General features: G+C 36.8%; 1 protein-coding gene across 2 annotated transcripts in view; it reads right to left on the reverse strand.

The window, feature by feature from the left end:
* SMAP1 (small ArfGAP 1) overlaps window positions 1-18,013 on the reverse strand; it is a 163,564-nt gene that overhangs the window by 23,603 nt on the left and 121,948 nt on the right. The window lies entirely within an intron of this gene.

Consider the following 18,013-nt stretch of genomic DNA (forward strand, 5'->3'; position numbering starts at 1 on the left):
TAAGCCCCAATTAATTATGCATATTTTGATATAGCATAATGAAGTGTATGAAGCATAGTGTAATGAAGCCCAAAAAATTTATTATTGTATAAAAAACAAGTAAGCATGATCACTGAACTTGAAATGACAAACCTTACGTATCAGGATCCCAAAATAGTAAATATACACACTTAATGTAATTGTTCTTAATCATTTAAATCCTTTATATGAAATTACACTTTTAAAAGAACTCCATTTCATATTATTTGCTAGCTACTGTTAATGTGCTCTTAACTAGAGGCCGGGGAGGCCTCAGATTCTCATGAGCATGCTGTTACTCCCCTCATCCACACTGCTGGCATGGGAGACACCTGTGCACCAAGAAGAGCCTAATGAAATGTTACCTGATAGGTTTTCCTCCTGAGTCTACACGATCAGTTACATTTTTAAATGTAATGTTCTTTTAGTTCTCAGAAACCCGTCACCGTTATACATTCTAAACTTTCTCTTTCTCACTTACACAGAAATGTTCTGTAGGACAGGATGAAAAGAAGCACATCCACTGGACTATCAACTTGAAAGCCTACCTCTCTTTTCACTTTTTTAACGTAGATATAATTGGCATATAATATTATATTAGCTTCACGTGCATGACATAATGATTCCATATTTGTATACATTGTAAAATCATCACCACCCAGTAAGTGTAGTTAACATCACCACATAGTTACGGTATTTTTCTTCTAATGGTGAAAACTTTTAAGACCTACTCTTAGTAAATTTTAAATATACAAGACAGTATTATTAACTATAGCTACCATGCTGTACATTATACCCCTAGGACTTATTTATTCTATAACTGTAAATTTGTACCTTTCAATCCCCTTCACCCATTTGCCCACCTCTCACCCCTGCCTCTGACAACCACCCATCTGTTCTCTTATCCATGAACTTGTTTTTTTCATTTGTTTTTGTTTGTTTGGAGTTCTTTTTTAGATTCTACATATAAGTGAGATCATATGGCAGTTGCCTTTCTCTGTCTGACTTACTACTCTTGGCATAATGCCCTCAAGGTTCATCCAAGTTGTCACAAATGGCAAGATTTCATTCTATCTTATAGCTGAGTAACATTCCATTAAATATATAGCCTACCTCTCTTAGACCAAGAAAATAAAACATTCATTCACTCACATTCATTTCTCAAACCATTCCTACAAGATCATTTCTTCTACAACTTCTAAACTACCTAAAAAGTTCGTAACTTAGTTGGTTGTAGGAGTACATTTTTGTTAGCTATACAGATATATAATTTCTAAGAACATATATCTACTCTTAACTTGTTTTTAGTCACAACTATCTCCTTCAAAATTGTTTATGTTATTTATTTAATTAACCTACCATCACAGATATCAATTCTTTAATAACCTTCTCAAATACAGAATTATCAGCCTATAACAATACACAATTCTCAGAAGTTTAACATAATCCATTTCACATTTTCTTCTATTTTTCACCTCCAATAGAGGTAAGACTTACTTTGTTTATAGCAAAATAATTTCAAAGAAAGCACAGTTTATAGTAACCACGGAGTCAATTCCAACTAAATACTTAAAATGCTAGAACTTCCATCCTTCCTTCTTTACTGGACAATCTGTATTGAGTGTATAAACACTCAACTCTGCAAGAGAACCTGAGGATTAAGTGGCCATAAAGCACACAAACTTCAAATAACATCTGAGCAGGATTCTAGCAGCTTCCTCAAACAGATCCTCATTGATCTTAATTCATACCCCTGTCTGTAATATTCTAAATTTTACCATATAAGTGTCTTATGCCTAGAAGGCACTTAAAAATCTAATCCCTGATTTAACCTAAAATCAGAAAGTCTTAAAGTTGAAAATAAACTTAAATAATCTGGCCAAACTCATTCACTTTGCAAATTGAGGCTCAGATATCATATGCTAAATAGAGAAAGAGTGACTAAAGCTTATTTTCTGTCCCCCAATTTAAAATTCTTTCTTTGATATATTTTACTGAAACTTCTTCCTTGCAAAAGAAGCATGGAATAAAACTGTAAGGAATTCCTTCCTATTTACTTTCTGCATTCTAATAATCTTCAGGCCAAAATGACTTCTTTTTAAAAATTCAAATTCTGGTTTATGAGTTATTTTCCCACTAAATTAGAACTACCTTTTAAAATATTGCTGAGTATGAAATTACCCATTGTTTGGAAAGGAAAGAAAAGGCCAAATCAAACAAACAAGAGATCCTCTGGAAATTCTGACTCCCATCCTCAGAACTACTGCAAACAGTCTAGAAAATATCTTTCCTTCCAGATGTCACACATCTGTATGGGTTCCCAGAGTTTCTCTTCTTCTTTAGATTGCAATTGCATCATAGTTTAAATAGGTGTTTATCAACAATCTCCATAGAAAACTATATAATATAGAACATATGTATAAGCAGAGCAAGGTAAAGAAAAACTTAAGAATAAGGGGCATATCCTAAACATAGTTTATCAAACTGCAGACATGGCCCAATACTCAGTTTTGAAATCTTATTTTTGGATAACAATTAGAATTGGCATTAAAAAAAAATGAAATAGAAAACAGTGCACTGTACAAAGTATTCATGAACTGTTTTGCATATTTGTGCACACATGCGAGCATATGCAGGCTGGATCATAATATAACCCATATTTCTTACCAGCCTCATGGGTTGAGAAACACTGCTCTGAATACAGACTGCTCCTTGGCTCCTTATAGTGGATCAACCTATATAAGTGAAGAACATCTATGCCCTAAACCTTACAAACTACTCCAAAAAGAGGTGGCTATTCCAGATGGATTTCAACAATTCAGACATGAATTATTATCTTAGAGTTGGCATTTCATCAGTTGTCTCACAAATTAAAAAGGCAAAAGAGTCGATCACTTTAAAAACTACCTTATATCTCTTCATCTTCAAATCTTGCTGAGGCAGTATCACAAACACACTGATATGTGGCAGAGATAATTTTAGAGATCACTCTTTTATATATTCATAGTAATCCAAGTACTACCTTAAATACATTAGTGAGAACTACAAAGACTGAATTCAGATGATACTGTTCATAAGTGTAAACTTAAGAAATGAACCTCATTATTTTTATTTTGAAATCTATTAAAGAGAAAATTCAAGGACAGATACACCAAAGCAACAAACTATATAGGTAAGAAATCTTTTTTTTTTTTAAGATTTTATTTATTTATTTGACAGAGAGAGACACAGCGAGAGAGGGAACACAAGCAGGGGGAGTGGGAGAGGGAGAAGCAGGCTTCCCGCGGAGCAGGGAGCCCGATGCGGGGCTCGATCTGGGACTCTGGGATCATGACCTGAGCCGAAGGCAGATGCTTAACAGACTGAGCCACCCACGCGCCCCAAGAAATCTTGAAATTCTAGCCAGAATAATATTTAATCTTTCAGAACTTAAATATACATAAAAAGATATTAATTTTCTATTCAATTTTTGTGAGTGACTTTCTAATAACTAAAAATTAATTCATTTACACTTATAATTTATTCTTAGAGATCTTTGTGTAAAATGACAGAAATAAAGCATTTATTTTCCTAGTCTTAGATGATTATAATATCTAAGAAATATAGACTTGAGGGATAAAAAAATCTTTGCTTATATAGTGCCATTATGAGAATTTGGAAGAAACTCTAAAAAAATCCTCTAAATTAATACAGCCCTCTAAAACAAAGAAAGATTCAGTAGTTTTTAAAAAAAACACAAACTAAAAATATCTAGGTATTGCATTTTATTCCATGATGATATACATCTAAGCCCAATGCCATCACCAATAAATTGAGAGGCAAAGCCTATTTCAAAGCGGCTTTGAGATCCTGTCCGCTGCTATGTTGACACTGCCAGATTCTAAAAGCTGGCAAGACACTCAGTGTTTGACTGAAGAGGACGATTACAGAAGGCCTCAGACACTGAACTAGAAAGACAGTGTCAAAATAATAAATCTCCTTTCTTCACCACAAAGCATAATCTAGCATTTCAAAAATGAAACATTTAAAATTATCAAAATCAAATCTTAAGAAATAAGACAGGAAGTTAGGAATAGTTTTTTCCTTCTCCCTCATTACAATATCCATGGCAACAGGGCAATGTGACAGCTTTTAAATAGCCTGGATTTATCAAGAAGGAAGCAGAAGTACCCTGTGTTTATCCTGAAAACACCTTTCATGGCCACTCCGAAGTCTAAGTGGTTTCTGTAGCAAAACATATTTTTTACTCTTTATTTATATTAAAAAAATATATGACATATGTATATATATGTATATACATCTCACCAGATTCATGTTAGAGAAGAACTATATGTGGACTCCCAAAATATATTCCAGTTAGACATTTTGATTAACAAACAGATGTGTAATACATTATGCCTTCCTGACAATCTCTTCTAAAAGGAAAAAATCTTTAAGAACGTATCATGGAACACTACATCAAAAACTAATGATGTAATATATGGTGATTAACATAACATAATAAAATTTTAAAAAATGTAAAAAAAAGAAAAAGAACATATCTGATTTCTACCAGACTTAGATATAACACTTACTAAGTACTATTTGTCAAATATTTTCAGGATATAAAGATAATAAGCCTTAAATCAAAGTATTAAAACACAAACTATTATTTGTCCTTTTGTTCTACAGCATACCAATTCTGTTGAGCTTTGTAAAGAATAACAAGATAAAATTATTAAAGATATCTGAAATGTAGCTCTCATATAAATTATGTAATTTCTTAAAGCTGAATTTTAGAAGATTTTGGAATAAAAATGCTATCATCTTCTTAGGATTTGGGGGCAAGGATATAATAAAGTGTGATAACAGTAAATCAAGACCTTGCCAACCACATTTTCCCTCATGTAACTGTCACCGCTTTGACATCTCACATTTAGCTTAGATATGTCATAATCAGTATGTGTAGAATCATTCCACTTTAAATTCTCCTGCTACTAAAAACATTATGCAATTTGCCTTTTAATAAGTGAGGAATGCAGTCAACTGTCAATGAACAGAATTAAGCAATTTATAATTTATTAGACACAATTTTCTAACAAGCAAGAATACTACAGGTCTACTTAGATTAAGAAATTTTATAAGTTCCTCAGACACATATTGAGCAGATGTCTCATTCAAATTATTATCCACAGATTATAAATGAATAAAAACCCTACTTCGTTTCCAACTCCTACATTTACCAACCTTTTAAATAATAGAAATAACACCCTCTCCCCTAAAACGTGATTCACTATGCTTAAGCTGACCAATTAATGTAGATAATAGCATTAATACGTAAGAATAGGGAAGCTATACAATTTTCTAAGTGCTAGAGGTAATTAAAAACTTTTTTTTAAAACTGACTACAATTCAGGGCACCTGGGTGGTTCAATTGGTTAAGCATCCGACTCTTGATTTCAGTTCAGGTCATGATCTCAGGGTTGGGAGACTGAGCCCCGAGTCCCTTGTGTGGCTCTCTGCTCAGCAGGGCTCACTTTCCCTCTGCTCCTCCTCCTACTCACACACTCGCTCTCTCAAATAAATAAATAAAATCTTAAAACAAAAAATGACTACATCTCAAATAGGCCTTAACTAGTTTATGTATAATCAGTTTCCTTTAACATTTATAGAATCATACAACCAGAAGGGATATAAAATATATGTTCAACTCTCTCATTTTAAAATTAAGGATATTAGAGTGATATGATTTGTCCAAAGACTCCGTAAAAGTGGCTAAAGAAGCTATTCTCCTGATAGGGCTCCTTTCCCAGCATCATGATGCCTTTTCCTTAACAATTCTTATTTATCACAAATTAGATTCAAAATTACCCAATGCTTACATGGATACTATTTTTCCAATGACACAAAGAGAAGCTGCAAAAAAGGAACCACAATCTGATAGATGGGACAAGGCAAGTACACAAATAATTGCACACAAGGTAGAGTATAAAGACCATACGAAAGGTGTGAGATGCAACTTATACCCATGATGGTGGTCACTGGATGATTAGGACTTTAAAAAGACAATAATATTTACTTGAAGTCTGTAGGAAAGGTAGGAAGGAGTCCAAAAGGTAGGAGTTGGTTTTAAAAGTACCAAGTAAGAAAACGGAGTACAGGAAAGCAAGAAAGAGTGGATATATATGACCAACCTATGGGTCTAAGTATATAGGAACAATAACAGATAAATTTGAAAAACTAAGCTAGGGCCACTCTGTAGAAGGATGTGAATAACCAACTAGAGCTAGTAGTTAGATAGGGCACCAATTTTCAAAGACGGTAGCCAAAGCAAAGACATCACTCCCAGGGAAGTGTGTTATGCATGCACATGAACTGTACTGAGAAAGAAAATGATCACTACCATTGTAAGCATAGGGGTGTGTTGTCTTGTGACATGATCAGAGCAATGCTTTAGGAGTGTGAAGAAGAAACTAGATAATGAGCAGTGGAAGGAACACACCAAGAAACACCCTTACGATAAAGAAAACCGGGTTTTGTTCCCCTCGCAACAGGATGTTAACAGCCTAGAGAAACTGTCCCTAAAAAGGTGCACGCATAGCCCAGGCAAAAGGTGTCCCCAGCTTGACCTTTAGCTATACAGCCATTTACATACATCTGTTTTGCAGTTAAAAACCCTTTTCGGCTTTTCAGATACATTATGGAAATGGGCATGCATAGTAGGAAAGTGGTTACATAATCTTAAGCTGTCAGTCAAGGAGCCCTCAACACCACCCCACTGCAAGTGACAGGTCTTCCCAGTCCAGAAAAACCCAATATATATCCAACCCCAAAACAACCTAGGGGACACCTGGGTGGCTCAGTCGGTTAAGCGTCTGCCTTCGGCTCAGGTCATGATCCCAGGGTCCTGGGATCGAGCCCTGCATCGGGCTCCCTGCTCAGTGGGAAGCCTGCTTCTCCCTCTCCCACTCCCCCTGCTTGTGTTCCCTCTCTCGCTGTCTGTCTCTCTCTCTGTCAAATAAATAAATAAAATATTTAAAAAACAAAAACAAAACAAAAACAACCTAGTGGCTGGTTCCACCTTGCAGAACCTGCCCACTCTCCCCTAGAGAGTGTACTGTTGCTTTAATAAAACTGTTTTCTGCTTTCGCTTTGGGCACCAATCTCTAATTCTTTATTGCTTCAGGCCAAGAGTGGAGACACAACACTTCGCTGTACAGGAGGATTAACATTAATTTACTCCTTCATCATTACAACTTGAAATCTAACAAGTTGTTAGATTTCTTCTAACAAGCCACTCAATAACACAATTACTAGAATACTACTTTCATCTGGATACATGTTGAAATCTTTATACTAGGATTCCACCTTTACAGAATTTTTTAGTAAAAATTTATAAATGACGAATTACTCAAAGGCTATTGGGTTGTACTTCATCATACATTCTACTATAAAGTAGAAAAACTGCAAAGCCTGAATCATCTTTATTGTTTACCCAGTAGTCTCAATAGTCTAAAACCAATACATTAATAAAATTCACTGTCTTAATTCCGAGGATATATTGATTGTTGTAATTACTACATATGTGTTTGTATGTGTATACTGTCACAACCAAATTATATACAACCTTGTTTAAAACTATTTTATGTAAGAAATAATCTTGCACTAACTTATTTCCAACATCTTATTTTGTTTACTTACTCTGAATCTTGTTAAAGTTTCCTTTTTTCTTCTTTACCATTCTTTATAATGTACTTATAAATCTTTTTTCACATTAAACTTATCAATACATAGTGTACTGTTTTTTGAATTTAATATTCTTTAATAAGTTGTATTTTTAGGGTTCAATTTAGAACTGTAATCTACATTTTATTTCCCCAACCATATGGACATCTTTCAGTAAATGGCTCTTTATATGGCCTAGGAACATTACAATCCCAAACAATATTTCACTGGGCTGGAGAAATATGAGACTTATATAAATTTCAGAACAGGAAGGAGCCTTAGAAGACATTTACTCAATTCATTATGTGATGCATAAAACACCGCTGTAACATCTCTTACATGGCCAGTCTCTCTGTAAGAAAATTTTCCAGTATTATGGAATCACTGGTTATGGTGATACAGCATATTCCATATTTGGACAATGCTAAATATTAGAAAGTTTCCTCTTCAGGCAGCCTGTACCATCTACTCACTTAACCCTATACTCCATGACAGAGCCATGCAGAAAACAAGTGAGAAATGATTAAGTAGAGCCCTGACCCTCTCAGCAGCCATAGCAGACCACTAATTCACATCAAGCCCTCATTCATCTAAAATTCCCTGACATTTTCCTTCGTAATATTATATTTAGGGCAGTTGAGGTTTGGATGCACTTATTTTGGAATTTTACTTTTGTCCAATTTGTTGGAATTTTTGTGTTTAAGATTTTTTGAGGAATTGTTCTGTCATGCAATGTCTTAACTAATCTTCGTTGGTTATTTGAAAATTTGAACAATATGACATTGATATACTCAGTTAATAAAAATGCTGAAAAGAACAAAGTCCAGGATTGAGCCCTGAAGAATGTAGCAAACTCCCTTGGTACTAACATCAATTCTATTAACTGGATTTCTCTGGTAGAGCTGTCCATCTAGTTCACAATCTATCTACAATCTGCACATCAGGCCTACCTGTCTACATCTTGACCAGAAAGATATCCAAGAATCTCAAACAATAAGCTTAGTCTGACAGGAGCTGTTCCCAGGGAACCCATATAAGCACCTAGTGACTGCTGTTAACATTTTGAGAAAAGAAGTAGGCCATTAAAAAAAAGTCCCATTTGAATTTTGCACAGAATTCACGTCAAGCTCAATGATACAAACATTTTCCTTCTAAGAATCTGGACATTTGCCTATCTCTAATCTTCTAGCTCCTGTCTCAGTTTGTACAGTTTCTCAAAGAATGACCTATAGTGCTTTATACATCAGGTCTGCAAGGTTTCCCATTATGTAACACAAACATCAAATGCCTACTTTGGTAAAATAATAGTTACTTTGCAGAATTTTTGTGAGGATTAAGTAAAATAATATCTAGAGTCCCTTTCATAGTGGGGGGACACATAACAGGCACTTCATAAATGGCAGTCAGTGGGGAGTGTGGTGGCAGCCTTTACAGTTATATGCCAGGTCCTATAAAGGCACTAAGGATACAAAGATGAATAAGACTTAGTTCCTAATCTTCAGAAGCATATATTTGAGTCAAGCAAACAGACATAATCATAACAGTGGTTCAGAGTAGATTAGTGCAATGATGGTGTTAAAACAAACAAACAAACAAAGGAAGTCTTCTGGACGCTCAAAGGAATGTCATGCTAGGCTCAGCATGTGTCTGAATGATGCCTTATAAGGTAGGTGACTATATGTCCCAGTTTGCTCAGGACACCTGCAGCTAATGCCTATGATTCCAACTTAACTGTTAATAGTGCCTGGTTTCACTCTTAAAAGTATCCAGTTTGAAATACTCATCACAATTATACTTAGAGCTTTTGCCTGAAGATAGGAATCAGCTACAGTACTGCTGGACTCAGGTGTAAAGGGGTTCATCTCCTTCGAGCAGTGGTAAACTCCTTGAGGGCAGAATGATCTTTCCAAGTTCTGTAAGACTGTGGATTGCATCCAAATGTCTATAGTCAGCCTCTCAGCAGTGAATCAGCAAGACTGGGAAAAAAGTCAGTAATTCCAATACAAGGAATAGGCGTATCTATACCTATGTCTTTAACATTCATCTTACTATTTTATTCTTGCTTTACACAGTAGTCTGAAGGTTTACAGAGAAAGAAAAAGTTTTTTTATAATTACTACTTAATAGCAAACTATAACTGAAAGAAAAAATATAAATGGGGTGCAGCTGGAAAGGGGCCACCCCCTTGCCCATCACACAACACAAGTTCATGGGGAACCTGGAACTAAACTATTCATGGATGACCTGCTTCTGGGTCAAGGTTTTGTATTCGGCTGAGAAGCTCCTTGCAGCAATCCACTGAAAGTCAGCCCTCAACAGAAGAATTTGTAAAAATAATAATAATAATAACAAATATAAAAAGAAAGAGAGAGAGAGAGAGAGAAAGAAAGAAGAAGGAAGGAAGGAAGGAAGGGAGGGAGGGAGGGAGGGGGGGAGGGAGGAAGGAAGGAAGGAAGGAAGGAAGGAAGGAAGGAAGGAAGGAAGGAAGGAAGGAAGGAAGGAAGGAAGGAAGGAAAACATTAGCCAAACACCTAAGTTTAAACCTAGCTTGGACACTTCCCAGCTGTGTGGCTTTGAACAAGACAGAGTATCTCTGAGCAGGGTCAGCTTCGTGGGTGTAACCTGTGCAGTCCCACAGAATCCCACAAAAGGTTTAATAGCTATTGCATCCTGAACTTCTTCATTTTATCTTTGAACTTGATTTTGTAAATCCAATGAGACAATGAAACCTAAGCTTCATAAGCACAGAAGATATGTGCAATATATGCCCTTGTTGCCCATTTGGTTACAGTGGTCATGATGTTCCATGAGCACAGAATTCCTGTGTAAGAACCCAAGTGGGCACAATGTAAGCATATAGTTCTACAACACAGTAAGCAGAATATCAACAGCTTTAAGAGGCCATGCTTTCTCTTTCAATCAGAACTTAAAAGCAGAAAAAGGTAGTAGTATCCTAAGAAACAAGAAAGACCAAAAACTCCTAATCCTTTCTTACTCATGTCACTTCCCTGTATCAGCCAACCCATTTACAGTGAAAATGATGACAGGAGAGAGAAGGATAGTACAATGGATAGTACCTCTCCTTTCAGTCCTTCCTTATTCATCAGTTAATCAAAAACAAAGAATATTGATGGAATATGTGCATATTAATAAGTGAAATAAAAAGAGTATAGTTTTGTGCAGTATTCCCATTATTCTGGTAAGAACAAAATATCCATGCATGTACAAGCTTAGAAATACAAAGTGTGTAACTTTGTTGATTCCACATACGAATTAAATGCTCTTATGATTGCAGTTAAAACTTGTGTTACAATATAAAGATGAATGATAAAATTTATGTTGATGTAAATTTTTAAATTTTTATTTACTTAGAACAACACTGCTTTATTTCTTATTTTTTTAAGGTAAACTCTACCCCCAATGTGGGCTCAAACTCATGTACTTAGAACAACATTAAGTAGCAAATAAAAGACACCTTGACAGTTGAGAGAATGTACAAGAAAGAAAAAAAAGCTTTTATATTTTAGTACATTTAATCGTGCTTTTTTCTTGTTTTTTTAATAAGGCCCTACAGATTATGCAGCCTGGCCCTTTCTCTGAGCCTCAGTTTTTGATTAGTAAAATAATAACTGTCATATTGACATTATGACTATTAAAATAATAATTAAGATAAATAAAACAACACTTCCAGTCTCTGGTCTGGCAGATAAGCAGCTTGAAAGTCACTACTTCATCCTAACAAGTAAGAGTTGAACAAACTGAAAAATTAACAACTCCTCTTAAATTCAACAGAGAAGTGAGGTCGCAGGGCAAACAGCAGCCCCCAAAACTGGAGAAAAAAAAGGAAAATAGAATTTCAATTTATTGGAGAAAAAACCCAGCACAGGGTAGAAACCTGAACTGTATGTAACTGAAAAAGTGCTGAGAAGACTCTCAACCTGAGCGTCAAAAACTGCAGAAGGATCCTGTCACATGGGGGCCCTCACATTTCTGTGAGTTTTACGTTCAACAGCATTCCTATTGGGAGTTTTAGCAGAACCTAGTTTACCGGGGAGAGAAATACTCAATTTCAGCCCCCCTCCAGCCATCCTGTTCCACCTAAGGTGGGGAAAAGAGAGAGGCACTTGAGAAGTTCATTGCCCAGGGAAATAGGCTCACTAAAACACAAGACCTAACCACAGGACTACTGAATGCTTCTCTTCTTTGCACACTTCACCACCAAATTACTAAAGCCCTATTTACCAGAGTTCCTCTCACCCCATATGTACATTATACCCAGCTTTCAACAAAAAAAAAAATCACAAGGCAAACAAAAGACAGAAACCAAGCATCAGAACCAGATCAGATATAGCAGAGATGTTGGAATTATCAGACTGAATTTAAAACAACTATGATTAATACACTATGGGCTTTAACAAAAAAAGTAGACAACATGCAAGAACAGACGGGTAATGTAAGCAGAGAAGTGGAAATTCCAAGAAAGAATCAACGCTATAGATAAAAAATGCTGTAACATAAATGAATAATGCCTCCAATGGACTCATTAGTAGACTAGAAATGGCTGAGGAAAGAATCTCTGAGCTTAAGGTTATGTCAATAGAAATTTCCAAAATGGAAAAGAAAAACAGACTGAAAAAGAAAAAAGAAACAATATCTAAATGGGACAAATATAAAAGGTATAATATACATATTTTTGGGGTATGAGAAGGGGAAAAGAAAAAGGAACAGAAGAAATATTTGAAGCCATAATGAAGCCATAGTAAGAATCTACCCAAATTAATGTTAAATACCAAACCACAAATCCAGGAAGGTCAGAGTACACCAAGCAGGATAAATGCTAAAAAAACAAACAGACAAAAAACCCTCCACCTATCATACAATTTTCAAACTACAGAAAATAAAAGATAAAGGAAAAATTCGGAGGAGAGAAGTAAGATATCAGAGGAGTAGGATGATCCTAAGTTTGCCTCTTCCCTCAAACACAACTAGATAAATATCAAATCATTCTGAACACCCAAGAAATCGATCTGAAGTCTTAGAGAACAAAGCTGCACGTCTACAAATTGGAAAAATGACCCATGGAAGGTAGGAACTGCAGAGAGTTGATTTGTGAGAGAAAAGAGCTATCGGTGCCCCCAGGGGAAGGAGCCCTGATCCAGAGGGAGTAGTGAGAGAGGAAGAAGAGAGAGAGAGAGAGAGAGAGAAAGTGGGGGAGGGGAGGTGAAAACAGGCACAGGGGACTACATAAGAAAACTATTCCCAAAAACCACTTACAAGGGAAAAAAAGAGAGGGTTATAATACCACCAGTTTTCTATAAACAGGGGAGCATAGAGTCTGAAGTTTCAGAGGTCTGCGACATTGCCAGGTTCACACCAGGGGAGCTGAGTGGTGCTCCAGTGGGAGATGAGGGTGGAATCCCAGCAGCAGGCAGCCTGAGGATTCCCCAGGATCACAGACGGAGAAGCAGTTCCCATGCTTGGAGTTCATCTGGTAGAGGTCATAGGGCCTCTGCAGGGGCAAAGGACCCTGCAGGTGCCATCAACCTATCCTGCTCACCAGTATAGGAACAAAGACACCTGCACAGGGCAGCAAACCCTAGCACCAGCTGTACATTGTGATTTACCATAAACTTTGAACCAAGTCTTCTGGGATAAGCCGGCACCCAGCACGGTGCAGGGAGACCCTATCCCAGAGTATAAGTGCAGGTCCCACAGCCGGGGATCTTTGAAGTGTGGGGTTTTGAAATTCAACTGTGCCTGACATAAAACACAGGAGTGCAGTGCCATTGGGCAGGCAGAAAGCTCAGACACAGACAGGATGAAGGCAGGGATCTGACAGAAACCAGGGACACAGGAGGGGCCATTTTTTGCCCGTCTGTGAGGGCGTACTGAAGAGGGGTGGCATACATTTCCTGCTCTGGAGAGAACCAGGGGAAGCCATTTTCTCTGGAAGTCTACCACCTTGATCCACCTCAGTGAGCTACACCGCCACCAAGTGGAGAATGGAGCCACTACACCAAGCCCAGCCCCACTGTGCTGTGCAGGCACATCTCCACCAGGGCAAGTCCACCTAAGAATCAAGCAGCAGGACCCTCCCCCAGAACACCAGCACAAATCCCTCACCCACACCAAGTCTACTGATCAACCAGTGCTGCAAAGCTTCAGCTCTAGGGGAAACAGGATCTAGTATACTTTGGGGTTTTTTGTTTGTTTTTGTCTTTTGTGGATGCAGAAAAAGCAATTTTTAAATATTTTTATTTTTTTTAATTTTGTATTTTTTTAATTTTAATTTTTCCCTTTTCTTTCTACCTTTTCTCTATCAAGCTTCTCGTAAAAAGCAGACAAAACACATCTAGGCTCTAGCTTCCTTTATGTATTTTATTTTATTTAAAAATTATTTTTAATTTTTTTTAAAAATTATTTTTAATTTTTACATTTTTGTTTTTTTTCCCCTCCAAAATGACAAGACAGAATTCAACCCAAAAGAAATAAGAGGAAGAAATGATGGCCAGAGACTTAATCACTACAGATATAAGTAAGATGTTTGAACTAGAATTTAAAACAATAATTATGAAGATAATAGCTGGGCTTGAAAAAAATCATAGAAGATACGAGAGAATCCCTTATCGCAGAACTAAAATCTAGTCAGGCTGAAATTAAAAATGCTATAATGGAGATGCAAACCTGAATGCATGCCATAAAAATGAGGATGGACAAAACAGAGGAACAAATCAGTGATATAGAAGATAAAAATATGGGAGCGCCTGGGTGGCTTAGTTGGTTAAGCATCAGACTTGATTTCAGCTAAGGTCATTGATCTCAGGGTCGTGAGACTGAATGCCATGTTGGAGCCCAATATGGAGCCTGTTTAAGATTCTCTCACTCTCCCTCTTGCCCTTCGTCCCCCCTTCCCCGCCAACTCATGCTCTCTTAAAAAAAATTAAAAAGATAAAATTATGGAAAATAATGAAGCTGAAAGGAAGAGGGAAACAAAGGTAATGGATCAGGAAGGCAGAGTTAGGGAACTCAGCGACTTATTAAAATGGACTAACATTCATATCATAGGAGTCCCAGAAGATGGAGAGAGAGAAAAAGGGGCAGAAGGCTTACCTGAGTAAATTATAGCTGAAAACTTCCCTAATCTGAGGAGGGACACAGGCATCAAAATCCAAGAAGCACAGAAAACTCCCATTAAATTCAACAAAAGCTGGCCGCGATCGCCACAGTATATCAGAGTCAAATTCACAAAATGTAGAGACAAGGAAAGAATCCTAAAAGCAGCAAGGGAAAAAAAGTCCTTAACCTACAGGGAAGACAGATCAGGTCACAGCAAATCTGTCCACAGAAACTTGGCAGGCCAGAAGAAAATGGCAGGAAATATTCAACATGCTGAATGGCAAAAATATGCAGCAAGGCCAATATTCAGAATAGATGGGAGAAAGAGTTTCCCAAACAAAAACTAAAGGAGTTCGAGACCACTAAACCAGGCCTACAAGAAATTTTCAGGGGGACTCTTTGAATGATAAGAAAAAACAAAAGCAACAAAGACTAGAAAGGACCAGAGAACATTACCAGAAACACCAACTATACAGGCAACACAATGACACTAAATTCATATCTTTCACTAATCATTCTGAATGTAAATGGACTAAATCCTCCAATCAAAAGACACTGGGTATCCGAATGGATACAAAAACAAGATCCATCTATATGCTGCCTACAAGAGGCTCATTTTAGACCTAAAGACACCTGCAGATTGAAAGTGTGGAGATAATCATCTATCATGCTAATGTAGGTCAAAAGAAAGCCAGAGGAGCCATACTTATATCAGACAAACTCAATTTTAAAACTAGGACTATGATAAGGGATGAAGAAGGGCATTATATCGTAATTAAGATATCTATCCATCAGGAAGATTTAACAATTGTAAATATTTATGCCCCCAACTTGACAGCACCAAAATATATAAATCAATTAATAATAAACATAAACTCATGGATAATAATACAAAACAGTAGGGGACTTTAACACCCCATTTACAGCAACGGACAGATTATCGAAGCAGAAAATCAACAAGGAAACAATGATTTTGAAAGACATGCTGGACCAGGTGGACTTAGAGATATATTCAGAACATTTCATCCTAAACAGCAGAATACATATTCTTTTTGAGTGCACATGGAACATTCTCCAGAATAGATCACATACTGGGTCACAAATCAGCCCTCAACAAGAATAAAAAGACTGAGATCATACCATGCATTTTTTCAGACCACAACACTATGAAACTTTAAGTCAACCACAGGAAAAAATTTGGAAAGACCACAAATACATGGAGGTTAAAGAACATCCTACTGAAGAATGAATGGGTCAACCAGGAAATTAAAAAAGAAATAAAAAAGTACATGGAAGCAAATGAACATGAAAACATGACAGTCCAGTGGTGCCTGGGTGGCCCAGTCAGTTAAACGGCTGCCTTCGGCTCAGGTCCTGATCCCAGGGTCCTGGGATCAAGCTCCACATTGGGCTCTCTCTGCTCAGCAAGGAGTCTGCTTCTCCCTTTCCCTGCCGCTCTCCCTGCTTGTGCTCTCTCCCTCTCTGTCAAATAAATAAATAAAATCTTAAAAAAAAAAAAAAGAAAGAAAGAAAGAAAAGAAAGAAAACATGACAGTCCAAAACCTTTGGGATACAGCAAAGGCAGTCCTAAGAGGGAAGTATACAGCAATACAGGCCTACCTCAAGAAGCAAGAAAAGTCTCAAATATACAACCTAAACTTACACCTAAAGGAGCTAGAAAAAGAACAGCAAATAAGCCTAAAACCAGCCAAAGGAGGGAAATAATAAAGATTACAGCGGAAATAAATGATATAAAAACAAACAAACAAAACCAATAGAACAGATTAATGAAACCAAGAGCTGGTTCTTCTAAAGAATTAATAAAATCGATAAAACCCTAGCTAGACTTATCAAAAAGAAAAGAGAAAGGACCCAAATACATAAAATCATGAATGAAAGAGGAGAGATCACAACCAGCACCACAGAAATACAAACAATTATGAGAATACTATGAAAAATTATATGCCAACAAACTTGGCAATCTGGAAGAAATGGATGAATTCCCAGAAACTTACAAACTACCAAAACTGAAACAGGAAGAAATGGAAAATTTGAACAGACCCATAACCATCAGAGAAATTGAATCAGTAATCAAAAATTTCCCAATAAACAAAAGTCTTGGGCCAGATGGCTTCCCAGGGGAATTCTACCAGACATTAAAGAGAGTTAATACCTATTCTTCTCACACTGTTCCAAAAAATAGAAATGGAAGGAAAACATCCAAACTCATTCCACAAGGCCAACATTACCTTGATTCTAAAACCAGACAAAGACCCCACTAAAAAGGAGAATTACAGGCCAACATCCCTAATGAACATGGATGCAAAAATTCTCAACATGACAATAACAAATCTAATCGAACAGTGCATTATAGGAATTATTCACCATGATCAAGTGGGGTTTTATTCCTGAGCTGCAAGGGTGATTCAATATTTGCATATCAATCAATGTGATATACCACATTAATAAAAGAAAGAATAAGAACCATATGCTCCTCTCAGTAGATGCAGAAAAAGCATCTGACAAAGTACAACTTCAATTCTTGATAAAAACCCTCAACAAAGTAGGGATAGAGGGAACATACCTCAACATCATAAAGGCCATATATGAAAGACCCACAGCTAATATCATCCTCAATGGGGAAAAAGTGAGAGCCTTTGGTCAGGAACAAGACAAGGATGTCCCCTCTCACCATTACTATTTAATACAGTACTGGAAGTCCTAGCCTCAGCAATCAGACAACAAAAAGAAATAAAGGGCATCCAAATCAGCAAGGAAGAAGTCAAACTTTCACCATTTGCAGATGACATGATACTCTATGTAGATAACCCAAAAGACTCCACCAAAAATTGCCAGAACTAATACATGAATTCAGCAAAGTTGCAGGATATAAAATCAATGTGCAGGGGCGTCTGTATGGCTCAGTCGTTAAGTGTCTGCCCTCGGCTCAGGTCATGATTCCAGGGTCCTGGGATGGAGCCCCACATCGGGCTCCCTGTTCTGCAGCAAGCCTGCTTCTCCCTCTCCCACTCCCCCTGCTTGTGTTCCCTCTCTCACTCTCTCTCTCTCTCTGTCAAATAAATAAAAATCTTAAAAAAAAATAAAATAAAATAAATGTGCAGAAATTGGTTGCATTTCTATATACCAATAACAAAGCAGTAGAAAAAGAAATCAA

The sequence above is a fragment of the Phoca vitulina genome, unplaced genomic scaffold (genome assembly GCF_004348235.1).
Source record: "Phoca vitulina isolate PV1807 unplaced genomic scaffold, GSC_HSeal_1.0 scaffold11, whole genome shotgun sequence".
NCBI classification, from domain to species: domain Eukaryota; kingdom Metazoa; phylum Chordata; class Mammalia; order Carnivora; family Phocidae; genus Phoca; species Phoca vitulina.